Genomic DNA, 27,355 nt, shown 5'->3' on the forward strand with positions numbered 1-27,355 from the left:
CTTACCACCATCACCTCTGGCAACCACCTGTTTGTTAACTGTATCTAAGACACTGTTTCTGTTTTGTTATTTCTGCTCAATTTTTTTAATATTCACATATAAATGAAATCATATGATATTTGTATTTCTTTGACTTATTTCAGTTACCATAATACCCTCTAGGTCCATCCATGTTGTTGTAACAGGCAAGATTTTATACTTTTTATGGCTGACTAAATACACACACACACACACACACACACATACACACCTCTTTGTCTTTATCTACTCATATATCAATGGGCACTTAAGTTAGTTCCATACTTTGGCTATTATAAATAACACTGGAATGAACATGGGAGGCCCATATATCTTTTTTGAATTTGTGCTTTTGTTTTCTTCAGATAAATACCTAGAAGTGGAATTGAGGGATCATATGGTAGTTCTATTTTTAATTTTTTGAGGAACTTCCATGTTGTTTTCAAAAGTGACTGTACCAATATACATTCTTACCAATAGTACATGACATTCTCTTTTCTCCACATCCTTGCCAACACTTGTTATTTGTTGTTGCTTTGATAACAGCCATATGGACAGGTGTGGGGTGATATCTCATTGTAGTTTTGATTTGCATTTCCTTGAGGACTAGTGATATTGAACATCTTTTCATGTGTTTGTTGATCATCTGTGTATCTTCTTTGGAAAAATGTCTATTCCTGTCTTCTGTCCAATTTTGAATTGGGTTGTTCATTTTATTTTTTTATATTGAGCTGTATGATTTCTTGTATATTTTGGATATTACCCCTTGTAGGGTATATCATTCACAAATATCTTCTCACATTCAGTAGTCTTTTCCTTTTTTGACAGTTTTCTTCAATGTGCAAAATCTTTTTACTTTGATGTAGTCACATCTATTTATTTTTGCTTTTGTTTCCACTGCATGAGGACATTATATATATATATATATATATATAAAGAATATTGCTAAGACCAATGTCAAAGAGCATGCTAACTATGATTTTTTGGTAGAAGCTTTATGGTTTCAGGTCTTACATTTAACTTTTTAATCTATTTTGTGTTTATGTTTGTGTATGTTTTGAGAAAGCAGTCTGGTTTGATTCTTTTGCCTGTAGTTATCCAATTTTCCCAACACCATTTATTGAAGAGGCTGTCTTTTCTCCATTGTATATTCTTGCATCCTTTGTCATAGATTAATTGACCATATAAACATGAGTTCATTTCTAGGCTCTCTATTTTGTTGTATTGATCTATGTGTCTGTATTTGGCCATTACCATACTGTTTTGATACTGCAGCTTTGTAGTATAGTTTGAATTCAGGGAATGTGATACCTCCAGCTTTTTCTTCTTACTCAAGATTGTTTTGGCTATTCTGGGTCTTTTGTGTTTACATAGAAATTTTAAAATTATTCATTCTATTTCTGTGAAAAATGCCCTTCAGATTTTTTGAGAGGTTACTTTGAATCTGTATATTGTCTTGGGTAGCATGGTCATTTAAACAACATTAATTCTTCCAATCCAAAACACAGTATGTCTCTCCATTTGTAGTGTTGTCTTCAATTCATTTCAACAGTGTTTTATAGTTTTCTGAGTACAGGTCTTTTGCCTCCTTAGTTAGATTTATTCCTAGGCATTGTATTCTTTTCGATAAAGTTATAAATGGGATTGTTTTCTTAAATTCTCTTTCTGATAGTTTATTGTTAGTGTGTAGAAAGAACAGATTTCTTTATAATAATTTTTTATCCTGCAGCTTTATTGAATTCATTGAAGTATTCTAATAGTTGTTTTTGAAATGAGGGTGCATTCTACTGCTTTTGGATGGAATGTTCTATATAGATCTCTTAAGTCTACCGGATATAATGTGTCATTTAAGACCTGTGTCCTTATTGATTTTTTTGTCTGGAAGATCTATTTATGTAAGTGGGATATTAAAATCCCCTACAGGGCTTCCCTGGTGGCGCAGTGATTGAGAGTCCTCCTGCCGATGCAGGGGACACAGGTTCATGCCCCGGTCTTGGAAGATCCCTCATGCCGCAGAGCGGCTGGGCCTGTGAGCCATGGCCACTGAGCCTGCGCGTCTGGAGCCTGTGCTCCACAACACGAGAGGCCACAACAGTGAGAGGCCTGTGTACTGCAAAAAAAAAAAAAAAAAAAAAAATCCCCTACATTATTGTGTTAATGTCAATTTCTTTGTTTATGTCTATTAATATTTCCTTTGTGTATTGAGGTGCTGCTATGTTGGTTTCATATATATTTACAATTGTTATATCTTCTTGTTGAATCAATCCCTTTATCATTAAATATTGTCCTTCTTTACCTCTTGTTACAGTCTTTGTTTTAAAGTTTATTTTTTTATGATATAAGTATTGCTCAACCAGTTTTTTTTTTTTTTAATTTCCATTTTCATGGATTAACTTTTTCCACCCCCTCACTTTTGGTCTCTGTGTGTCTTTAGATCTGATGTGAGGCTCTTGTATGCATCACATAGATAGCTCTTATTTGTTTTATTTCTTTGTTTTTGTTTTTTCCCATTTAGCCACTCTGTGTCTTTTGATTGGACCACTTTGTTCATTTGCACTTAAAGTACTTATTGATAGGTATGTACATTTTTGCCACTTTGTTTACTTTTTTGTTGTTTTTGTAATTCTTTTTTGTTCTCTTTTCTTTTTCTCTCCTTTTCCCTTGTGATTTGATGATTATGTTCAGTGTTATGTTTGGATTCCTTTCCCTTTTCTGCATGTGTATCTTTTATAGATTTTTGGTTTGTGATTACCATGAGGTAATATCTATAGCAATCTATCTATCTATCTATCTATCTACATGATTATTGTAAGTTGATCTATTAACTTCAAATACACTTTAACATTTCTGCATTTTTAATCTTCCCCTCATGTTTAATGTTTTTGACATCATATTTTACAGCTTTTATTGTCCCTTATCTACTTATTGTGGATATATATATGATTTTGCTACTTTTGTCACTTAACTTTCCTACTAGCTTTATAAGTGTTTAGTGTATATTTGTCATTATCAATGAGATTTCTCTTTTCATACTTTTCATATTTCTAGTTGTGGTCTCTTCTTTTTCACTTAGAGATGTCTCTTTAACATTTCTTGTACAGTCAGTTTAGTGGTGTTGAAATCGTTTGGCTTTTGCATGTCTGTAAAACTTTTTATCTTTCCTTGAAATGTGAACAATAGTGCTTTTAGTAGAGTATTCTTCATTGTAATGATAGGTTTTTTCTTTCATAGTTTTACAGATATAGTGCCACTCCCTCTGGTCTGAAAAATTTCCACTGAAAAGTCAGCTGATATGTTTGTGGACGACATGATACTATACATAGAGAATCCTAAAGATGCTACCAGAAAACTACTAGAGCTAATCAATTAACTTGGTAAAGTAGCAGGATACAAAATTAATGCACAGAAATCTCTGGCATTCCTATATACTAATGAAAAATGTGAAAGTGAAATCAAGAAAACACACCCATTTACTATTGCAACAAAAAGAATAAAATATCTAGGAATAAACCTACCTAAGGAGACAAAAGACTTGTATGCAGAAAATTATAAGACACTGATGAAAGAAATTAAAGATGATACAAATAGATGGAGAGATATACCATGTTCGTGGATTGGAAGAGTCAACATTGTGAAAATGACTCTACTACCCAAAGCAATCTACAGATTCAATGCAATCCCTATCAAACCACCACTGACATTTTTCACAGAACTAGAACAAAAAATTTCACAATTTGTATGGAAACACAAAAGACCCCGAATAGCCAAAGCAATCTTGAGAATGAAAAAAGGAGCTGGAGGAATCAGGCTCCCTGACTTCAGACTATACTACACAGCTACAGTAATCAAGACAGTATGGTACTGGTACAAAAACAGAGAGATAGATCAATGGAACAGGATAGAAAGCCCAGAGATAAACCCACACACATATGGACACCTTATCTTTGATAAAGGTGGCAGGAATATACAGTGGAGAAAGGACAGCCTCTTCAATAAGTGGTGCTGGGAAAACTGGACAGGTACATGTAAAAGTATGAGATTAGATCACTCCCTAACACCATACACAAAAATAAGCTCAAAATGGATTAAAGACCTAAATGTAAGGCCAGAAACTATCAAACTCTTAGAGGAAAACATAGGCAGAACACTCCATGACATAAATCACAGCAAGATCCTTCTTGACCCATCTCCTAGAGTAATGGAGATAAAAACAAAAATAAACAAATGGGACCTAATGAAACTTCAAAGCTTTTGCACAGCAAAGGAAACCATAAACAAGACCAAAAGACAGCCCTCAGAATGGGAGAAAATATTTGCAAATGAATCAACTGACAAAGGATTAATCTCTAAAATTTACAGGCAGCTCATGCAGCTCAATAACAAAAAAATAAACAACCCAATCCAAAAATGGGCAGAAGACCTAAATAGACATTTCTCCAAAGAAGATATACAGACTGCCAACAAACACATGAAAGAATGCTCAACATCATTAATCATTAGAGAAATGCAAATCAAAACTACAATGAGATATCATCTCACACCAGTCAGAATGGCCATCATCAAAAAATCTAGAAACAATAAATGCTGGAGAGGGTGTGGAGAAAAGGGAACACTCTTGCACTGCTGGTGGGAATGTGAATTGGTTCAGCCACTATGGAGAACAGTATGGAGGTTCCTTAAAAAACTACAAATAGAACTACCATATGACCCAGCAATCCCACTACTAGGTATATACCCTGAGGAAACCAGAATTCAGAAAGAGTCATGTACCAAAATGTTCATTGCAGCTCTATTTACAATAGCCCGGAGATGGAAACAACCTAAGTGCCCGTCGTCGGATGAATGGATAAAGAAGATGTGGCACATATATACAATGGAATATTACTCAGCCATAAAAAGAAATGAAATTGAGGTATTTGTAATGAGGTGGATAGACCTAGAGTCTGTCATACAGAGTGAAGTAAGCCAGAAAGAGAAAGACAAATACTGTATGCTAACACATATATATGGAATTTAAGAAAAAAAAATGTTATGAAGAACCTAGGGGAAAGACAGGAATAAAGACACAGACCTACTGGAGAATGGACTTGAGGATATGGGGAGGGGGAAGGGTGAGCTGTGATAGGGCAAGAGAGAGACATGGACATATATATACTACCAAACGTAAGGTATATAGCTAGTGGGAAGCAGCTGCATGGCACAGGGATATCATCTTGGTGCTTTGTGACCGCCTGGAGGGGTGGGATAGGGAGAGTGGGAGGGAGGGAGACACAAGAGGGAAGAGATATGGGAACATATGTATATGTATAACTGATTCACTTTGTTATAAAGCAGAAACTAACACACCATTGTAAAGCAATTATACCCCAATTAAAAAAAAAAAAAGTCAGCTGATAGACTTATGGGAGGTCCCTTGTACATAACCTGTTGCTTTTCCCATGCTTTTTTTTTTTTTTTTTTTTTTTGCTGTACACGGGCCTCTCACTGTTGTGGCCTCTCCCGTTGTGGAGCACAGGCTCCAGACACGCAGGCTCAGTGGCCATGGCTCACAGACCCAGCCGCTCTGCGACATGTGGGATCTTCACGGACTGGGGCATGAACCCACGTACCCTGCATCGGCAGGCAGACTCTCAACCACTGTGCCACCAGGGAAGACCTCCCTTGCTGTTTTTAATATTATCTTTATCTTTAAATTTTGTCATTTGTATTACAATGTGTCATTGTGGACTTCTTTGTGTTGATCTTGTTTGAGATCCTCTGATTCTTGTCCCTTGATGTCTGTTTCTGTTCACAGGTCAGGGAAGATTTCAGCTATCATGCTGTCAAATAAATTCTCTGTCCCTTTCTCTCTCTTCTCCTTCTGGGACTTCTATAATGTGCATGTCAGGACACTTGATGTTGCTTCAGAGGACTCTTAAACTGTCCTCATTTTTTAAATCCTTTTTTTCTTTTTTCTGTTCAGCTTGAGTGATTTCCACTACTCTGTCTTCCAGTTCACTGATCCATTCATCTGTATCATCTAATCTACTGTTGCTTCCTTCTAATGTATTTTTATTTTATTATTTTAGTTTTCAGGTTTGTTTGTTTTTTTTCTTTATATTTCCTAATTCTGTTAAACTTCTCAAAGCTTTTATTCATTCTTTTCCAAAGTTCATTGAACATCTTTATGATCTTTACCTTGAAATCTTTATTGGGCAGATTGCTTATCTTAGCTCTTCTCGGATTTTATCTTGTTCCTTCATGTAAAAACATTCCTTTGTTACCTCATTTTGCCTGAGGGCCTATTTTTATTCTTATTTTTTAGGTAAGATGGATACATTTTCTTATCCTGGAGAAGTGGCCTTATATGGAAGATATCCTCTGGGGTCCAGCAGCACATTTTCCTCTGTTAACCAGAGGTATATGCTCTAGGAGTACCCACTATGTGAGTTGCATGGGCCCTTCTGTTGTAGTGAGATCATCTACTGTGGGTACACTGGGGCTGCTGGTTGAGGAGCCAAGGTGTCTTGGAGTTTCTGTAAGCCCAGTTGTGGATGGAGATGGGTCTTGGGGTCTCTGACTGTGGGTCTTGGAGCTGGTTTTGGCTTGCTAGTGGTTTAAGCTGGGGTTTGACACAGCTAGATGTGGGGTCCTGTGAGTCCTTGGACTAGTACCAGCCCACTGGTGAGCAGGACTGGGTCCTGGGTCCTCTGGTGGGTGGTTCTGGATCCAGGGCCCTCTGGTGGGCAGAGCCTGGTCCTTGGGCTACTGGGCAGTTAAGGAGTACCTACAGATGCTGCTGGCCTTCTTGTTGGTGAAGGTGTATTACTGTATAGCTGGCTGCTTGGCCTTCGGTGCCCCAGGGCTGATGCTAACCAGCTGGTTGGTGAAGTTATGTTCTGGCACTACTAAGATAGAGAGAGGATTCCAAAATATTGCTTACCAGCACCAGTGTCCCTATGGTGGAATGAGCTCCCTAGAATGGCTACTCCCAGTTGCCTTTGGTCTCTCTGAGAGGTCCTCCAAGATTAACATGTGTTTTTGACACAGGCTCCTTTCAAATTACTGCTTCATTCCTGGGTCTTGAAGTATGTGAGATTTTGTGTATGCGTTTAAGAGTGGAGTCTCTGTTTCCTACAGTTCTCTGGCTTTGCTGAAAAACAAGTCCCTCACACCTTCAAAGCCACACATTCTGGTGGCTCATTTTCCAGAGCAGGACTCCCACACTGGGTAGCCCAATGAGAAATCTGGCTCCCATTAACCTAAATATATTCACTCAATTGATCAATTCATATGTTAGTAACTAATCCTGTTGTTGTACAAACAATATCCTCACCCCACTCCAGCTAAGGCAGTTTACATGGGATGCCATAGCTCTACCCATTGGTTGACTTTATCCCCTTGCCTGAACTGTAACACCATATACTAAGCCAGTCACCATGCCCTCTTCACTGGACTTAGCCTCGGCCTTGCTATTCCAGGGCACTACTCTCACTCATGCATGGAAATTTTACTCACTCTACTTAGACTCTAACATCCTTCACACAACTACCCTCCTGCACTTCTCTCCTCACCTTGGAGTTTGACCTCCCACAAACAAACACTCACCCTACTCAGGTTCTGATGTGCCTTATTAAGTTGCCAAAGCTCAACAACTCTCACCACAGATACACCACTTACTTAGTAAGCACCAGCTGATTTTTGGTGTTAGACTGAATTGCCCAGGAAGAGTAAGAATTTTTTTTTTCCTACTTAAAAAGCCCTTACCCACTTTAGTATCAGTTAAACATTTACAACACCTTATAATTGAAAATTTTTTATTATTTACATTTAATAAGATTATTGATATGGTTGAGTTTAAATATAGTGTATTGCTATTTCTTTTCTGTATATCCTGTTCCTGAATTTATTTTTCCATTTTCTCCTCCTTTGGATTATTTGATTATAATTTATATTATAACATATTTATATGTTTTCCTTTTATCAACTTTGTTGGTTTATTAGCAATAACTATCTGTGTTGTTACTGGAATTGTTGATTTAACATGCATACTAAACATCTCCACCTTATCAGCTTGCCTCCAATTGATAGTATACCATATCATGAATGGTATAAGAATCTTATATTTATAATGGTGTACTTTCATTTCTTTTCTCCTAACCTCTGTATTATTGTTGTCAAACATGTATTTCTACATGTTATAAACCCAACAATATAGTGTTATTATTTTTCCTTAAACAGTCATTTATCTCTTAAAATTTTTAGTAGAATGATGTCTTTTATTTTTATCAATGTAGTTACAATTACTGGTGTTTATTCATTTGTGTCATTATTTTCTCCTCTTTAACATTTCTTATTTGTAGATCTGCTGTTGATAAATTATTTCAGCTTCTATATGTGCAACTATTATTTCATCTGCATTTTTAAAGCTTTTTTCTTGATATAGAATTCTAGTTAGACAGCATTTTAAAATTTCAGTATATTGAACATATTCTTTCACTGTCTCTGGCTTACAATTTTCTGACAAGAAGTCTATCATTTTTATCTTTTTACCCAGTGGTACTGTGCCTTTATTTCTGCTGATTTTAAGAATTTATCATAATTGGCTTTAAGCAAATTGATTATATGTTTTCTGATATATTTTCTTAATTTCCCTTGTGCTTGAAGTTCACTGAGGTCCTTGGATCTCTGTGTTTACAGTTTTAGCAATTTTGGAAAATAAACTGGACATTATATTTTGCAAATATACTTTTTGTTTCTCTCTCTGTTTCCTCCTCTTCAGGAACTTAAATTACATATATATGGGGTTTCTTGCAATTGTCCCACTGTTCACTGAATCTCTGTTAATGTTTTCCTTAGTTTTTATTTTTCTATGTGTGCATAATTTTGGACAGTTTTTATCACTATATCTCCAATCCTTGCTTCTGCAATGTTTTAACTTCTCTCAATCCCATCCAGGTTATTGATTTTTTTTTTTTATTGGAGTATAGTTGCTTTACATTGTTGTGTTAGTTTCTGCTGTATAGCAAAGTGAATCAGTTATAGGTATACATATATACACACTTTTTTAAGATTTCCTTCCCATTTAGGTCACCACAGATCATTGAGTAGACTTCACTCAGGTTATTTTTTCATCTCAGACATTACTTCAACTCTAGAAGTTTGAATTAGGTCTTTTCAATACCTTTCACTTTTCTGCTTATCATGTTCAATTTAGCTTCATTAAATACATAATAAATTATATAACTATTGTGATGTCTTTATCTATAAATTCTAACATCTGTATTTTTTTCAGGGCCAGTTTCAACTGATTAATTTTCTCATTATTAGGTATTGTATTTTCTTGTTCCTTTTCTTGCTGGTAACTTTGTATTGGATGCCAGCCACTGCTAATTTTGTCTTCTTGGGTGCTGAATATTTTTGTACTTCTACCTATATTCATGAGCAGTTAATTTATGTGAAAATTATTTTATCCTTTTGGTTTGGTTTTTAAGACTTTTTAGGTAGGAGGAGCTTTTAGTTTAAAGTTAATTTTACCCCATTTGTGGAAAAAGTCCCTTCTTAGTGCTGTATCCGCATACTCAACATGTCATGAGTGATGAGGGTTTCCATTCTTGCTGTTAGGAACAGGTGCTATTTCTGGCCCAGTGTTAGTTCCTCTTATTGTTTCCTCTACTTCTTTTGGACTTTTTTTTTTTTCCCATGGTCTCTGGTTCCTCACATGAATGCACTTAGTTGAGACTTGAGGGAACTTTCTGCACATCTCAAAATCTCTCTCCCTTTCTCCCTCTCTCTGTCTCTCCCTGCCCCCCTCCCTCCTCTCTTTCTGCAGCTCTCTCCTCTCTGGTACTCTCCCCTCAAACTCAAGCCACCTTTTCCTCCCCATATGACCAACTTCTTCTCCTCAGCTCAGGGTAAACTCTAGACTCTGCCCATATTTTTCCTTACTGCACTAAAAGCTGGAATCTCTCTCTAGACAATAAGATGGGACAATCCTATCATCGGAAGAATATATACAATGGAATATTACTCAGCCATAAAAAGAAACAAAATTGAGCTATTTGTAATGAGGTGGATAGATCTAGAGTCTGTCATACAGAGTGAAGTAAGTCAGAAAGAGAAAGACAAATACTGTATGATAACACATATATATGGAATTTAAGAAAAAAGTAATGTGATGAAGAACCTAGGGGTAAGACAGGAATAAAGACACAGACCTACTAGAGAACGGAGTTGAGGATATGGGGACAGGGAAGGGTAAGCTGTGACAAAGCGAGAGAGTGGCATGGACATATATACACTACCAAATGTAAAATAGATAGCTAGTGGGAAGCAACTGCATAGCACAGGGAGATCAGCTCGTTACTTTGTGACCACCTAGAGAGGTGGGATAGGGAGGGTGGGAGGGAGGGAGATGCAAGAGGGAAGAGATATGGGAACTTATGTATATGTATAACTGATTCACTTTGTTATAAAGCAGAAACTAACACACCATTGTAAAGCAATTATGCTCCAATAAAGATGTAAAAAAAAAAAGATGTGACAATCATAGGATTCACCTAGTTTGTGTCTCATCTCTCAGAGACAGCTGCCCTTCATTATCTGGTAAGCAATACCATGAAAATCATAGTTTTATACTTTTTCTGTCGTTTTTACTTTTGTTGGTTTTGAGCAGAAGGGAAAATCCAATTTCTGTTACTCCACAATTGCCATAATGAATCAGGATCCAATCAAAACCCTTTTAAGGTATACTCAAATATACCATTTTTTAGAAATATAAGCCATTTGGCATTTTGTAATCTGAACTGGAAAATGAGAGATGGCGATTTTGAGGCAAACTAGGAGTTTATCATAAATTCACAATTTAAAAAATTACATAATATTATAAATTTTAAGTTTACATATTTTTGAAGCAATTCAATTGAAAAAAATGGGAAAGATAAAAAATTGAAACATTTAAAAAACTTGTACAAATTACCCTGGTATAACTATCTTAATTTGAGTTTTTCTGAATGCAGAGACTTAGTCAAGGGCTTATGTGGAACTAAATTTTTGGAAGTTGATTCATTCATCTTATTTCCTTATTTATTCTATTTCTCAGCAGTTGCCTTAATTTCCTCCTTATTTTGAAATACAAAACATCTTCGGAGTTTTAGAAGAAGAATCTATTAGGTTACATATTTGGGTCTCATGCTCAAAGTTAGAATTCACCCTGCAGTCTAAGACAGGTGGTGCTGATCCACTGTTTGTAGATGTTATATTTCACATTAATTCAAGGATCTGGTTTCAGTGAAGTATATGAAAGGATCTTTCTTTTTAGAGTCAGAATCACGAGTGTCCAAATCATAAATCTTGAAGTCATTCTGCCTAAATTCAAATTTAGACTCTTTTATACTAGCTATGTGCATTCAGACCTGTTACTTAACCCCTGTGTACTTCAACTTTCTTATCTATAAATTGGAGATAACAATACTACCCTATCTCATGGAATTGGTGTGAAGATTAAATGATTCAATAAATGTAAAGCACTTAAAAAAATATTTAGTAAGCATACAAAAATGTCTGGCTATTAGTATTTTGTAAGCTGCAGTTAATTTTTTCTAGACAAATCTATGATTTAGTGTTACTGTGATTATTTCAGTTGGCTAACTACCTAATTACCTTGAATCTATATAGAGAAAATTTATTACATGATTAACCATTCAACAGAAATCCCAAGAAGGTTTTGTGTTAACAGAGATGGAGCTTAGTTCTTTCCAATAATATATACTCATCTTTTGTCACCTTAGACAGTAATATCTATGGAATAATATTCACATAAGGTGTCTCCTAATAATCATTAAAAAATCACTTAATTAAAGAAATTATAAAAGAAGAAATTACTTTGTTTTCTTCAATTTTTACAGTATATTTATTAAAAATAAAAGAAAAAGATTGTATTTGAGTCCTTCTGCTTAGGGCTATGTGTTTCAAGGCCAAACTAAAATGCAAGTATTTGGAGGTCTAGGTAGAACACTGTGACTCAGAAATGATGAAAGTCCAGTAATCTCTTGAGGTCTGTTGTAGTATTTTCTGAAATGTCTCCCAATAGTTGCTGATTCTATTACCAGTAACTTGAAAGAAACTTGTCTCCTATGTGTCCAATACACACGAAAGAAAACAATTTAAAATATACCATGGCTAACTTTGTGCTTTAGAACTGCTGTTTATTAAAGTAAAAATTAATCAACAAGAAAGAAATCACAAAGTAACCCTTTTTAATACATGTTCTTAGAGAAAGGAACTAGAATGTTAACCTAAAGAATATCCACTCAAAGATTTATTAGCTATTTTAATGCTATACAGACAAGTTGGATATAAATTATTTTCACATTATAAAGATTAAAGGTAATCACATCATCTTGGGTAGTTTAATACAGAAGTATGAAACTTAAATATAGCTTTATTTTAATGTGCATTTTTCCTTACTATTTGTAAATTTTGCATTATATCCTTTCGTATTTGGCCTAATCTCTATTAGCCTTTTCTATTCCAATGTTCTTGAACTTTTTCACTCAGTCGTTATTTGTGTCTCTTTTGATTAATACTTTGATCATTTTCACACACAACTGTATTATATAATTGAATATATTTGGGGACTTCTTTCAGAAATTCTGGTAGTAAATATGTAGATTTTAAGTCATTACATCTTGCTGGATCCTAGACTTCTTAGCACATAAAATCCTTTAATTAGAAGTTTTGGCTTGATGTTGTAACCAAGCAGCAACCTATGGGACCTTCCCAGGACAAATCCCCCACCATGTCCTCTGTCTGCCTCTTGTTTGTAGAAATGCTTTAATCTCCCTGGCCTCCCCTGAGTCACAAATGTCTGGCTAAAGAGTTAATGATTGAAAGAATGTGAACATGTAATAACAAAAACTAGCAGTTGTACCAGGAGAACTGATAACAATTTAAACAGTAAATCAGCCATATAGCAGTCACAGAATCTGTAGTTACTCCCTGAAGGACATAAATAACAGAGTCTAATAGACATTCTTGAGTTGTTTTATAGATACTAAAACCCCCACCAGATGGGGGAAATTAAACATGTTGAACATTAGCACATAGCCCCCAGACCAGCCAGAGCCTGAGGATTGATGATGATAACCCCGTGACACCTCCCTGTAATAATCAAGAATCAGGGAATTGTACATGAGCAGATCAGGGACACTGTGACTCTCCTTCACCATGCCTTTAAAACTCCTTCCCTGAACACCATCAGAAAGTTGTAGCTTTTGAGCATTAGCTGCCTGCATTCCTTCTTTGGCACCTGCAATATATGCCACACTTGCCTTCACCACAACCTGGTGTCTGTAGATTGGCTTTACTGCATGCAGGTGACAGGACCCAAGTTCAGTTTGGTAACAATGTTAATATCCAGTATTCAGGTGGCAATTTTTTTTAAGTGTATAGCAAAGGAATAATCAATAAAAAATTTCACTCTATATTGCTACAGAAAATCAAAAAATTATGAATTTCAGAAAATATCATGTCATATTAAAAGAATAAAGACAAGTAGGAATAACATGATTGTACCAGATATGATATTGAAAAGGCTTATTACACCATAAATGTGAAAAAATAGCTTTTATAAATCAATAAAAAAGAAAATTCTCAATTTTAAAATATCTTAAAATTAGACATGAAATTCATACTTAAATAAATCTTCAGTAAATGTACAGAGAAGTTCAAATTGATTTTAGAGTGACAGCAACAACAAAATAAGTTCTACCATTTTTAAGTACTTAATATATGCCAGCTACCATGATAAGTTATACCATTTAAACATCATAGCAGAAGTAGGATGTAAGTATTATTGTAAAGTCTGCTTTATAGGTAATAAAACTGGGAGCAGCTAGATTGTTCAATGTTATTTAGTGGTAGAGCTTGGTCACCAATCTAGGGCTGACTGACTCCAATGTACAATGTTCTTAACCATTCTGCTAGAGAAATACAATTTAGCAAAACAATGGCATGCCTTTAAAATTTTTGACCCACTGTTTATAGATGTTATATGTCACCTTATAACTAGTGAATTAGCAAAGAATAGAGATGTGATAGTGTCCAAATATGGCAAAGATATATAGAAATATAACTACGGGTTAAACTGTAAAGTGGTAAAAACTTTCTGGAGATCAATCAGAAGAAAATATATCAAAAGTCTTAAAGGATGATTTTATTGATCAAATAGCTCTGTATTATTTATACTATAAGATTATAACCAGCAAATTGTCAAATATTAAACTTGACTTGTATCCATTATAGCATTAAGTAAAAACATAAAATCCAAATAAATCTAATAATTAAGAATTCATTAGAATTAATACTGTTAATGTATAAATTTGGGTTTTAGAATTATATTTAACATCAGAGAAAGTTTCAATGTTTTTAAGGGAAAAAATAAGTATAAAATTGTAAACCCATACACACACAAACCATATATGATGAAAAAACTGGAAAGCTATATCCTCAAAGTTAATTGTGGTTATCCATAAATGATGTTATTATGAATGGAGTTTACATTTTTCCTCTGTCCTTTTCTGTATCTGTCAAGTTTTTAAATATGATTTTAAAACTGCTAGTTTTCAAATGCTTAAAGAACCTGTATCAAGTAAGATTTTAAATAGTTATACTACTATATGAATTATAAGTTTGCATATACTCATTTATATCAATCATTTTTAACAATAGCATACTATAAATATATAATGTGATAAATATTGCTACCTGGGCAAGCAGATTACAACATATAAATATACCAGAGTAACAGGTTGTATGCATTAAACTTACCCAATGTTACAAGTAAAATTTATCCAAGAAAAAAAAAATTAAAAAAAAAAAATCGAATTTCACCAATGTCCTCAGTCAAACCTTTTACTTTTTATTTGTAAATTGCAATTTTCTCCACTCCTCTTGATAGAACTGCTATATTTACTTTTCTCTTTCTTTACCCGTTGGAATCTTGCCCATTCACCAAAGCCCATCTTGACGCAATCTTTTTTTTTTTTTTAATTAGAGCATAATTGATTAAAAATGTTGTGTAGGTTTCAGGTGTACAGCAAAGTGATTCAGTTATACATATATATGTATCTATTCTTTCTCAAATTCTTTACCCATTTAGGTTATTACAAAATATTGAGCAGCCTTCCCTATGTTATACAGTAGGTCATTGTTGGTTATCTATTTTAGATATAGCAGTGTGTACATGTCATCCCCAAACTCCCAATCTCTCCCTCCCCCCTACCCTTCCCCTGGTAGCTGTAATTTAGTTCTGTAAATCGAAGTCTGTTTTTGTTTTGTAAATAAGTTCATTTGTATCATTTTTCTAAGATTCTGCATATGTGTTATCATATGTTATGTCTTTTTCTGTCTGAATTACTTCACTTAATATGATAATTTCCAGGTTCATCCATGTTTCTGCAAATGGCATTATTTCATTCTTTTTTATGGCTGAGTAATATTACATTGCATGTATGTACCACATCTTCTTTATCCATTCATCTGTCGATAGACATTTAGGTTGTTTCCATGTCTTGGATATTGTAAACAGCACTGAAATTAATATTGGGGTCCATGTATCCTTTCAACCATGTTTTTCTCTGGATATATGCCCAGGAGTGGGATTTCTGGGTCATATAGTAGCTCTAGTTTTAGTTTCTTAAGGAACTCCCATACTGTTACCCATAATGACTGTATGAATTTATATTCCCACCATCACGGTGGAGGGTTCAGTTTCTTTTACACCCTCTCCAGCATTTATAGTTTGTAGATTTTTGATGATGGCCATTCTGAATGGTGTGAGGTAACTACTTGCTGTACTTTTGATTTGCATTTCTCTAATAATTAGAGATGTTGAGCATCTTTTCATGTGCCTCATGGCTATCTGTATGTGTTCTTTGGAGAAATGTCTATTTAGGTTTTCTGCCCATTTTTTGATTGGGTTGTTTGTTTTTTTGGTATTGAGACACATGAGCTGTTTTGAAATTTTGTAGACTAATTCCTTGTCACTCACATTGTTTGCAAATATTTTCTCCCATTGTGTAGGTTGTATTTTTATTTTGTTTATGGTTTTCTTTGCTGAGCAAAAGCTTTTAAGTTTAATTAGGTCCCATTTGCTTATTTTTGGTTTTATTTCCATTACTCTAGTAGATGGCTCAAAAAAGATATTGTTGTGATTTATGTCAAAGAGTGTTCTGCCTATGTTTGCCACTAAGAGTTTTATAGTATGACCTTACATTTAGGTTTTTAATCAGTTTTGAGTTTATTTGGTGTATGATGTTACAGAATGGTCTATTTCCTTTCTTTTATATGTAGCTTCCCAGTTATCCCACCACCATTTACTGAAGAGACTGTCTTTCCTCCTTTGCATACTATTGCCTCCTTTGTCATTGATTAATTTAACACAGGTGCACAGGTTGATTTCTGAGCTTCTTATCCTGTTCCACTGACCTATATTTCTGGTTTTGTGCTAGTACCATACTGTTTTGATTACTGTAGATTTGTAGTATAGTCTAGAGTCAGGGAGCCTGATTCCTCCAGCTCCTTTTCTTTTTTCTCAAGATTCCTTTGGCTAGTCAGGCTATTTTGTGTCTACATACAAATTTTAAGATTTTTTGATCTAGTTCTATGAAAAATGCCATTGGCAATTTGATAAGGAAAGCATTGAATCTGTAGATTGCTTTGGGTAGTATACTCATTTTCACAATATTGATTCTTCCAATCCAAGAGCATGGTATATCTCTCTATCTGTTTCTGTCATCTTTTATTTCTTTCATCAGTATATTATAGTTTTCTGAGTACAGGTCTTTTGCCTCTTTAGGTAAATTTATTCCTAGGTATTTTATTCTTTTTGTTGCAATGGTAAATGTGATTGCTTCTTTAATTTTTCTTTCTTATCTTTTGTTGTTAGTGTATAGGAATGCAAGAGATTTATGTTTATTAATTTCATATCCTACAATTTACCAAATTCATTGATTAGCTCTAGTACTTTTCTGGTAGCACCTTTAGAGTTTTCTATGTATAGTATCATGTGATTTGCAAGCAGTGACAGTTTTACTTCTTCTTTTCCAATTTGGATTCCTTTTATTTCTATTTCTTTTCTGACTTCTGTGGCTAGGACTTCCAAAACTGTGTTGAATAGTAGTGATGAGAGTGGACATCCCTGTCTTGTTCCTAATCTTAGAGAAATGCATTCAGCTTTTCACCTTTTAAAATGATGTTAGCTGTAGGTTTGTAGTATATGGTCTTTATTATGTTGAATTAGGTTCCCTCTATGCCTACTTTCTGGAGAGTTTTTATCATAAATGAGTGTCAAATTTTTTCAAAAGCTTTCTCTGTCTCTATTGAGATGATCATGTGTTTTTTATTCTTCAATTTGTTGATGTGGTGTATCACACTGATTGATTTGTGGATATTGAAAACTCCTTGCATCCCTGGGGTAAATCCCACTTGATTATGGTATAGCATTCTTTTAATGTATTGTTGAATTCTGATTGCTAGTATTTTTGTGTTCATCAATTATATTGGCCTGTAATTTTCTTTTTTTGTGGTATCTTTGTCTGGTTTTGGTATCAGGGTGATGGTGGCCTCATACAATGAGGTCAGGAGTATTTCTTTCTCTGCAAATTTTTGGAATAGTTTCAGAAAGATAGGCGTTAACTCTTCTTTAATTGTTTGATAGAATTTGCCTGTGAAGCTCTCTGATCCTGGACTTTTGCTTATGGGAGTTTTTAAATCAAAGTTTCCATTTCAGTATGTGTGACTGGTCTGTTCACATTTTCTATTTCTTCCTGGTTCAGTCATGGGAGATTGCTCCTTTCTGAGAGTTTGTCCATTTTTTCCATGTTGTCCATTTTATTGGCATATAGTTGCTTGTAGTAGTCTTTTATAATCCTTTGTATTTCTGTGGTGTCCTTTGTAACTTCTCCTTTCCCATTTCTAATTTTATTGATTTGATCCCTCTCCTTTTTCTTTTTCTTGATGAGTCTGGCTAAATGTTTATCAATTTTGATTATCTTTCAAAGAATCAGCCTTTAGCTTCATTGATATTTTCTATTGTGTTCTTCATTTCTATTTCATTTATTTCTGCTTTCTTTCCTTCTGTTAGAATTGCTTTTGCCACATCCAATAGGTTTTGGATTGGTGTGCTTTTCATTTTCATTTGTCTCTAGGTATTTTTTATTTGATTTCTGCTTTGATTTCTTCAGTGATACTTTGGTTGTTTAGCAGCATATTGTTTACTTTCCTTGTGCTTTGTTTTTTAAAGTTTTTTTTTTTTTTTCTTGTAGTTGATTTCTAAGCTCATAGTGTTTTGGTCATTAAAGACGCTTGATATGCTTTTAATTTTCTTAAATATACCAAGGCTTGCTTTTTGGCCCAGCATGTGATCAGTCCTGGAGGATGTTCCATGTGCATTTCAGAAGAATGTGTATTCTGCTGCTTTTGGATGGAATTCTCTATAAATATCAATTACGTCCATGTGGTCTAATGTGTCATTTAAGCCCTGTGTTTCTTATTGATCTTCTGTCTGGATGTTCTGTCCATTGATGAAAGTGTGATATTAAAGTGCCCCACTATTATTTTGTTACTGTCAATTTCTCCTTTTAGGGCTGTTAGTATTCGCCTTATATATTGAGGTACTCCTATGTTGTGTGCATATACATTTACAATTGTTGTATCTTCTTCTTGGATTGATCCCTTAATCATTATGTAGTGTCCTCTTTATCTATTGTAACAGTCTTTATTTTAAAGTCTATTTTGTCTGATATGACTATTGTTACTCCAGGTTTCTTTTGATTTCAATTTGCATGGAATATCTTTTTCCATCTCCTCACTTTCAGTCTGTATGTTTTCCTAGATCTGAAGTGGCTGTCTTGTAGACACCATATATATATATATATATATATATATATATATATATATATATATATATATGTTTTTTTTTGTTTCAGGAATGCTGTGTCAGGAATCGGGCAAGATATATATATATATATATATATATATATATATATATATGTCTTGTTTTTGTATCCATTCAGCCAGTCTATGTCTTTTGGTTGGAGTATTCAATCAGTTTACTTTTAAGGTACTTATTGATATTTATAGTCCTATTTTCTTAATTGTTTTGCATTCGTTTTTGTAAGTTTTTTCTTCCCTTCCTCTTTCATTCTCTTCTCTTGTGATTTGAAGACTAACTTTAGTGTTATGTTTGGATTCCTTTTCTTTTTTGTGTGTGTATCTATTGTACATTTTCATGTTGCAGGTACCATGAGGTTTTGATACAGCAGTCTGTATATAAATAAGATTGTTTTAATTTGCTGGTTTTTCATTTTCAAATGCATTTCCAATATCTTACATTTGTGCTCCCTTCTTCTCACAATTGCTGGTTTTGATATCATATTTGTATGCAGATAATTTCTTACAATTTACTTTATGTTTGCCTTTACCAGTGAGCTTTTCCATTTTCAATTTTCTTGTATCTAGTACAGTTAGTCTCCTACATGTGACTCTTCAATTTGTGAAGTTTCAAAGATGGAACATGCATCTGTTTCCAGCAAGGAACAAGAACCTGTGTCATCAATATCAGATGTGAGTGAAATTTCAGCTTGCCCTCCATATCCTGTTGCTGATGACCCTTCAGTTCTACCATCTCCCACCTCCTTTACCTCCTCCAGTCAGTAACTCTTTTTGCCTGTACCCTTTATGCCAACCCCTGTATGTCAGCTGTTGTACTGTACTACTGTACTTTTCAAAGTACTGTACTGTAGGATTAAAAATGTTTTCTTTATTTTTTGTGTTTGTAAACCTATTACAGTACAGTACTCTATAGCCAACTGTGTTAGTTGGGTACCTAAGCTAACTTTGTTGGACTTATGAACAAATTGGACTTAAGAATGCACACTTGGAATGTAATTCATTCATATATAATGTACTGTAGTGGTCTTTTCTTTTTTTTTTTTTTTTGTTTTTTAAGCGGGCCTCTCACTGTTGTGGCCTCTCCCATTTGCGGAGCACAGGCTCCGGACGCGCAGGCTCAGCGGCCATGGCTCACGGGCCCAGCCGCTCCGCGGCATGTGGGATCCTCCTGAAACGTGGCACGAACCCGCGTCTCCTGCATCGGCAGGCGGACTCTCAAGCACTGCGCCACCAGGGAAGCCCTGTAGTGGTCTTTTCTTTTCTGCTTAGAGAAGTTCCTTTAGCATTTGTTACAAGGCTGGTCTGGTGGTGCTGAATTCTCTTAGCTTTTGCTTCTCTGTAAAGTGTTTGATTTCTCTGTTGAATCTACATGAAAGCCTTGCTGAATAGAGTATTCTTGGTTATAGGTTCTTCCCTTTCATCACTTTAAATATATTGTGCCACTCCCTCTGGCCTGCAGTATTACTGCTGAGAAATCAGCTGATAACCTTATGGGAGTTCCCTTGTATATTATTTGTTGCTTTTCCCTTGTTGCTTGTAATTTTTTTTTGTCTTTAATCTTTGTCATTTTTATTACTATGTGTCTCTGCATGTTCCTCCTTGTGTTTATACTCCCTGGGACTCCCTACACTCCCTGGACTTGAGTGACTCCTTTCCCATGTTAGTGAAGTTTTCAGTTATTATCTCTTCAAATATTTTCTTAGGTCATTTCTCTCTCACTTCTCCTTCTGGGACCCCTATAATGCAAATGTTGGTGGATTTCATGTTGTCCCAGAGATCTCTTAGACTCTCCTCATTTATTTTCATTCTTTTTTCTTTATTCTGTTCATGGCAATGATTTCCACTATACTGTCTTTCAGCTCACTTATCTGTTCTTCTGCCTCAGTTACTCTGCTATTGATTCTTTCTAGTCTTTTTTTTTATTTCAGTTATTGTATTGATCATCTCTGTTAGTTTGTGCTTTAGTTCTTCTAGGTCTTTTTTAAACATTTATTGCATCTTCTCAATCTGTGCTTCTATTCTTTTTCCGAGATCTTGGATCATCTTCACTATCCTTACTTTGATTTATTTTTCTAGTAGATTGCCTATTCCACTTCACTTAGTTGTTCTTTGGGGGTTTTGTCTGGTTCTTTCATCTGGGACACATTTCTCTGTCATTTCATTTTGTCTAATTTTCTGTGATTATGGTAACCATTCTGTAGGCTTCAAGATTGCAGTTATTCTTGCTTCTGCTGTCTGCCTTCTGGTGGATGAGACTGTATCAGAGGTTTGTGCAGGCTTCCTGGTGGGAGGGAATGGTTCTTCCCCTCTGGTGTGTGGAGCTGGGTCTTGTCCATCTGGTGGGCAAGGTCATGCTCAGGAAGACTTTAAGCAGCCTCTCTTTTTTTTTTTAACAGTACACAGGCCTCTCACTGTTGTGGCCTCTCCCGTTGCAGAGCACAGGCCCAGCGGCCAAAGCTCATGGACCCAGCCACTCCATGGCATGTGGGATCCTCCTGGACCAGGGCATGAACCCACATCCCCTGCATCGGCAGGCAGACTCCCAACCACTGTGCCACCAGGGAAGCCCCAGTCTGTCTTTTAATGGGTGGGTCTGTCTTCCCACTCTGTTGGTTATTTGGCCTGAGATGTCCCAGCCTGTATCCTACTGGCTGTTGTGTGGGGCTAGGTTTTAGGGAGGAAATGGTGACCTTCAAGAAGACCCATGCCAATGAGTACTCACCAGAACTGCTGCTGTCAGTGTCTTTGCCCCCACAGTGAGCCACAGCCACCTCCAGCCTCCACAGGAGACCCTCCAATATTAGGAGGTAGGTCTGTCCCAGTCTCTTATGAGGTCACTGCTTTTATCCCTGGGTCCTGGCTCACACTGGACCTTGTGTGAGCTCTCCAAGGGTGCAGTTGCTGTTTCCTCCAGTCCTGTGGAATTCCTGAGATCAAACCCTGCTGGCCTTCAAAGCCAGTTTCTCTGGGTGTTCCTCCTCCTGTTGCCAGACCCCTAGGCTGGGAAGCCTAACATGGGGCCCAAGATTTTCACTCCTGTGGGAAAACTTCTGCTATATAACTATTTTCCAGTTTGTGGGTTGCCCACCTGGTGAGTATGGGATTTGATCACAATTGCGCCCCTCCTACTTTCTTGTAGCTTTTTCTGTGCATTTGAATGTAGAGTATCTTTTTTGATAGTTTCCAGCATTTTTGTTGTTGTTGATGATGGTTGTTCAGCAGTTAATTGTGATTTTGTTGTTTTTATGAGACTGGGTGAGCTCACTTCCTTCTACTCCATCATCTTGCTGGTTAATTTCTATATCAATCATTTTATTGTATAGGATAAAGAAACAAACATTTTACTCTTCTTCATAACTTACTTAATACCTTTACTAAATGTTAATTTTCTCAAAATACTGCAAAAGTTATAATGGTACCAGTATTAATGAACCATGTTTTCAGAATATAACATCTCATAGGTAACTCAAAGAAAGTGAAACTTCCTTTCATTTGTGTTTGTCTTCCACTTATTATGTGGGAGTAAATTCCCAGATGGTAACATCAAAATTTCTAAGCTCTGTTTGCCATTTTATCAGAAAATGAGAATCATTTGTGCTAAGTAAATCAGTTTTCTCAAACTTCAGTTATTTGGTCCTTACCCCCAGATCTTCATGTGTTCTTCCTTTCTTGAAGTAATCCTGGGGTGTATACAATGATTCATAAAAAGCTATGGTGTTGGCTTAAATAATACAATGATTTTTAAAAATCATTTGCTTTGAGAACTTAAGGTATTTGTATGTTTGATAATGCTTGAGAACAGCACCCTTTGAATCATTACCATAATGTTGATGAAGAGATGGTGTCAAAGGGGAAGTTCAAATTATTTAATCATAAGTTCTGCTTTTCTTAACTTCTGTTTCAATTTTAGTGAGTCAGGAGAGCAATTTAATACTATGTTCAAAGAGTGAATAATTTTATGGCTCCAAAATAATCACAGATTTGGTGACAATTCTTTTATTTAGCTGTATTTGGATGGAAAACGCATAGCAGGTTTTGAAGTGGTTTCATAGAGATTTTGTGTATTTGAGCCTATATTTTGAAATTGGTTTTGTTTAGCTCTGTTTCATTCTCATCACTTTTTATCTTTGATTAGTCCTGAAAGTTTTATATAAGATGGTGTATTTTCTGTGTTTGCAAAGGTTTTTAATTTATTACTGTCTTGGAGAAAGCATGTAAAAGCAACATTTGCTATAATAATACATTTGGATAGCACTATTTATTCTTTTGTTTGTTTGTTTTGCGGTATACGGTGTTCTCACTGTTGTGGCCTCTCCCATTGTGGAGCACAGGCTCTGGACGCGCAGGCTCAGTGACCATGGCTCACAGGCCCAGCCGCCCCACAGCATGTGGGATCTTCCCAGACTAGGACACGAACACGTGTCGCCTGCATCAGCAGGTGGACTCTCAACCACTGCACCACCAGGGAAGTCTGCACTATTTATTCTTAAAGCACCTCCATATTTATTAAGTGATTTTAATTCTAACAATAATGTGAAATAAATAATGAAATTCTGTTCATTTACAGAAAGGTTTTAAAAAATCTATGTGAATGTATAAAGTTGAGCAAAGCATGCAAGAAAAATCTTCTTCTGTGTGTAAGTCAGGTAGATAGATGCTTGCAGGTGCCATCTGAGGAGCATTAACTTGAAATTTTGCTCCAAGATCACTCTTCTACCAAAATGGTGTTCCAACATTCTTTGTAAAATTATGTTGTACACTTATAATGGTGAATTTTATATATGTAAATTATATATCAATAAAGCTATTTTTTAAAAACCCTGGTCATTATGTCCTTTGGGTATTTTTTAAAGTGAATATGTGTTTGGAAGGAGTAAGGCACTGGTTTAGAAAACATAAATTGACAACTCACTTATTTTTAAACACTGATGCTAAAAAAGAGAGAGAAATGCTTATGGATAGATCTGTGTTATAGATCCATTTGTGTTCCTTCCCACTTTTTACCTGAGGTGAATCTTTTTCTGCAAGGACATACTGTCTTCCAGAGTAAATTAGGTTCTCACAGTGCTACATGTTACTGAGAGTGAAAACTCTTGATTTATATCAATTTTGAGCAGTTGTGGCAGCTATTTTATTCAATATTAAATGCCACAGTCAATCATACATAATAAAAGTGAAACCTACATAACTCATGGGATACAGTGAGAACCAATTCCTTGTAAGCTGATAGCTTATGAACAAATAAATGGCTGTCATTTTTGAATGGCCCTGTATCATGAAATTTATATTTTACTTTACTATAAAGGCAACTCAGATACTCTTCAATTTTTACAAAATTATAAGGATGGAGAGTGGAGGACATTTTTGAAGTATCCAAAGTAAAGATGGAGTCATACAGATTTTAGGGAATGAAGGCACATTCAAGAAAATGTTGGTATGGTTTCTATATTAGAAAAAGAAGAAGGAAGAGTAGGAGGATAGGCAGCCTATTGAATTGAAATTCTTTCTAATTTGATAGCTAGAGCATATATTTTTTGCTAAGATTTTGTCAAAATTATATAAAAATATTAAAATGACTTTATGCAAATTACAAAGAAACTAGAGCCTATTAAGAAAGATCTAATTCTATCAACTAATCCTTCTTGAGCTATTATTCTAAACTTATATTAGGTTTTATGGTAAATTATGCAAACATACCAGAAATTAATTTAGGTTCCTGCCATTTTGTAAAATCTTGGTTGGCACAATACAAGATTTTTAAAATGTTTAAGGATATAATTCCCAAAGGGATATAGTATTCAGGATAGACAAATCACTTCAGGTTGGGGCAGTAAATAAAGGCTTCACAAATGTGGACTTTAAGCTAGTTCCTAAAGGAAAGGTTATATTTTTATAGGACAAGAGGAGCTAGAAGGATTGATCAGCTAGATATTTAAGGTGAAAAAGCTCAAGCTATACTTGAAGTACTGTAATCATTCACTTAAATTTTGCTCTGAACCTTACTTCATGTAGTATATATTGACATTTATAAATCATTATTTGAATACATAGCATTACTGGTAGTTTTTTAGTAGTCTTTAAGAGTATCTCAATAAAATGATGTTTTTACTATTGGATGATGGAATACCAAATTAAAATTAAATAGTAACAAAACCCATGAGCTCACTACATAATAGTTATCTATCTATCTATCATCTACCTATCTATCATCTATCTATATCTTCTGACCTTTCTGGTTTTCCTTTAATTATGGCAGAATTCAGTCCTGCTGGGTTTCTTTTTCATGCTCACCTCAGGAGACATACACATTATGTGTGTCAACAAAGTAGTATGAAGAAATATAATTAAAGGTCTTTATTGTTAAAAAGGAAAATATATTTTGCTTTAGCTTAAGCCAGATTCCATGGTTTTAAGGCAGATAATAAATATATCAAAGGAAAAAAGTATTGTTTCACTGATACTGTGGGCATACAATCATAAAATTCCCTCCATGAATCACTTAGTCCCTCCAATATAACAAACACTAAATGGATAAAATTGACTAAATGGTTTTAACTAGCATATTAAATTATATATATTATATAAAATTATTATATTAATATACAGAATGTACATTTGTATTAACTTATACTGTTTCCTTGTAGATTTCATTGCTAGTATTTTTTAGGAAATTCATATTTTTTTCTGAATCTTGGATTGGAAGGAAAAATTAGTTGAGAAACCAGGAAAGTGATTATTTTGCAAGAATTAAAGCTTAAAACTCAACATAGAGGTATTACTGGTTTGAAAGAAGGAAAGCTGACTTGAAAAGTCCAAGGTTAAGGTTACCATTTCACAAGAAGGAGAGGAGCAATCATGAACTCGGTGGTTAGTCTTATCTATAGCTGTAGCCATATTATAAACATGTATTTATAGTCCTATCTTTGGCTAAAGAGGAGTCATCCTTGTAAGTAAGGTGTCCAAAAATTATCAAGTTTAGGAAACAAAATAAATCCTTAAAATGTCAACTTCAACATGTGATTCTTTGTAGTGCTGTTAACCTTGCTAGGTGATCCTTATTTCACATTATTCAAATACAGTCCAGTAAGGATATTACTAGTGATTTATGGTATTTGAATATTCACTGCATACTACAATTCCTTGTAAATACAACTAACCTTAAATTTTCATTTTTATTGAACAAATTTTTTAGAGCTATCCATAATAATTAGTAAAGGGTATGAGGAATGTTGGGACTGTTTTAAGAGTAATATGATTTCAGAAATTTCCAAGAATTTTTAATATTTTAATTTATTTTCCCCAAATCCTGCATATTGTTATCTGAAAGAAAAGGGAGTAAGATTTGGAAACAATATCACTTTGAATCTTAATTCACAGGAAACAGTGTAAATAACAAATTTTAAAACTTTATTCTTGACAGTTTTTAAAGGTTTTTTCTGTGCATCATAGTATCATTCTTAGACTATATTTGTTTCTGACTCAATTTGAGCTAATATCCATGATTTAGCAAATTAATGTGTGTTTCTACAAACATACAAATATGGATTGGGTTAATTCTTTATGTCACTGCTTTTTGTGTATTTTTCCAATGTCTGAGTTGGAACAATACACCATAATCAAATTCTATTATACCATCTTCTTTTATTGAAAGTAATTTGCAGATGTAAGGAATAGTTTAATTTACCATAGTATACAAATATTTTAGAGTTATTTATTTTAGATGTATGTTTTTCAGTGGTCTATTTGGAGATTTCAATATTCTCAATTCATACATTATAAAAAGAAGGTTTAAGAAATGGCTAAAAAAACTAAGAATTATAATAAGCAAGATACATTTTTTTTTTTTTTTTTTTTTCGGTATGCGGGCCTCTCACTCTTGTGGCCTCTCCCGTTGCGGAGCACAGGCTCCGGACGCGCAGGCTCAGCGGCCATGGCTCACGGGCCCAGCTGCTTCGCGGCATGTGGGATCTTCCCAGACTGGGGTACGAACCCGTGTCCCCTGCATTGGCAGGTGGACTCTCAACCACTGCGCCACGAGGGAAGCCCAAAGCAAGATATATTTTGATAAGAGTATAAAAATGACTTATCACTCAAATCAGGCTACATTTAATATTCTTGCTTCTCTTATGGAAATTGATACATCACTTTTTCTTTCACATTTTCTTTTTCAAAACCCCTGAAGCAATCTGTTTTCAGAAGAAGGTTAAGAAGGAAGAATGCTCTCTGCAGCATCATTCTGATTTCACACCTAAAATTACATCTTCCCTGGATTCTAGGAAACACTTTTAACGAATAAAATGCTTTATCTATTAAATTTGCTTTGCTTACATTGTCACATTTCCAATGAATACTGGGAAATTTGAGAAGTTGTGAGTCACAGGTGACATAAAATGGTAGTTAAATG

Source organism: Lipotes vexillifer, unplaced genomic scaffold, assembly GCF_000442215.2.
Source record: "Lipotes vexillifer unplaced genomic scaffold, Lipotes_vexillifer_v1.1 scaffold354, whole genome shotgun sequence".
In the NCBI taxonomy this organism is placed as follows: domain Eukaryota; kingdom Metazoa; phylum Chordata; class Mammalia; order Artiodactyla; family Lipotidae; genus Lipotes; species Lipotes vexillifer.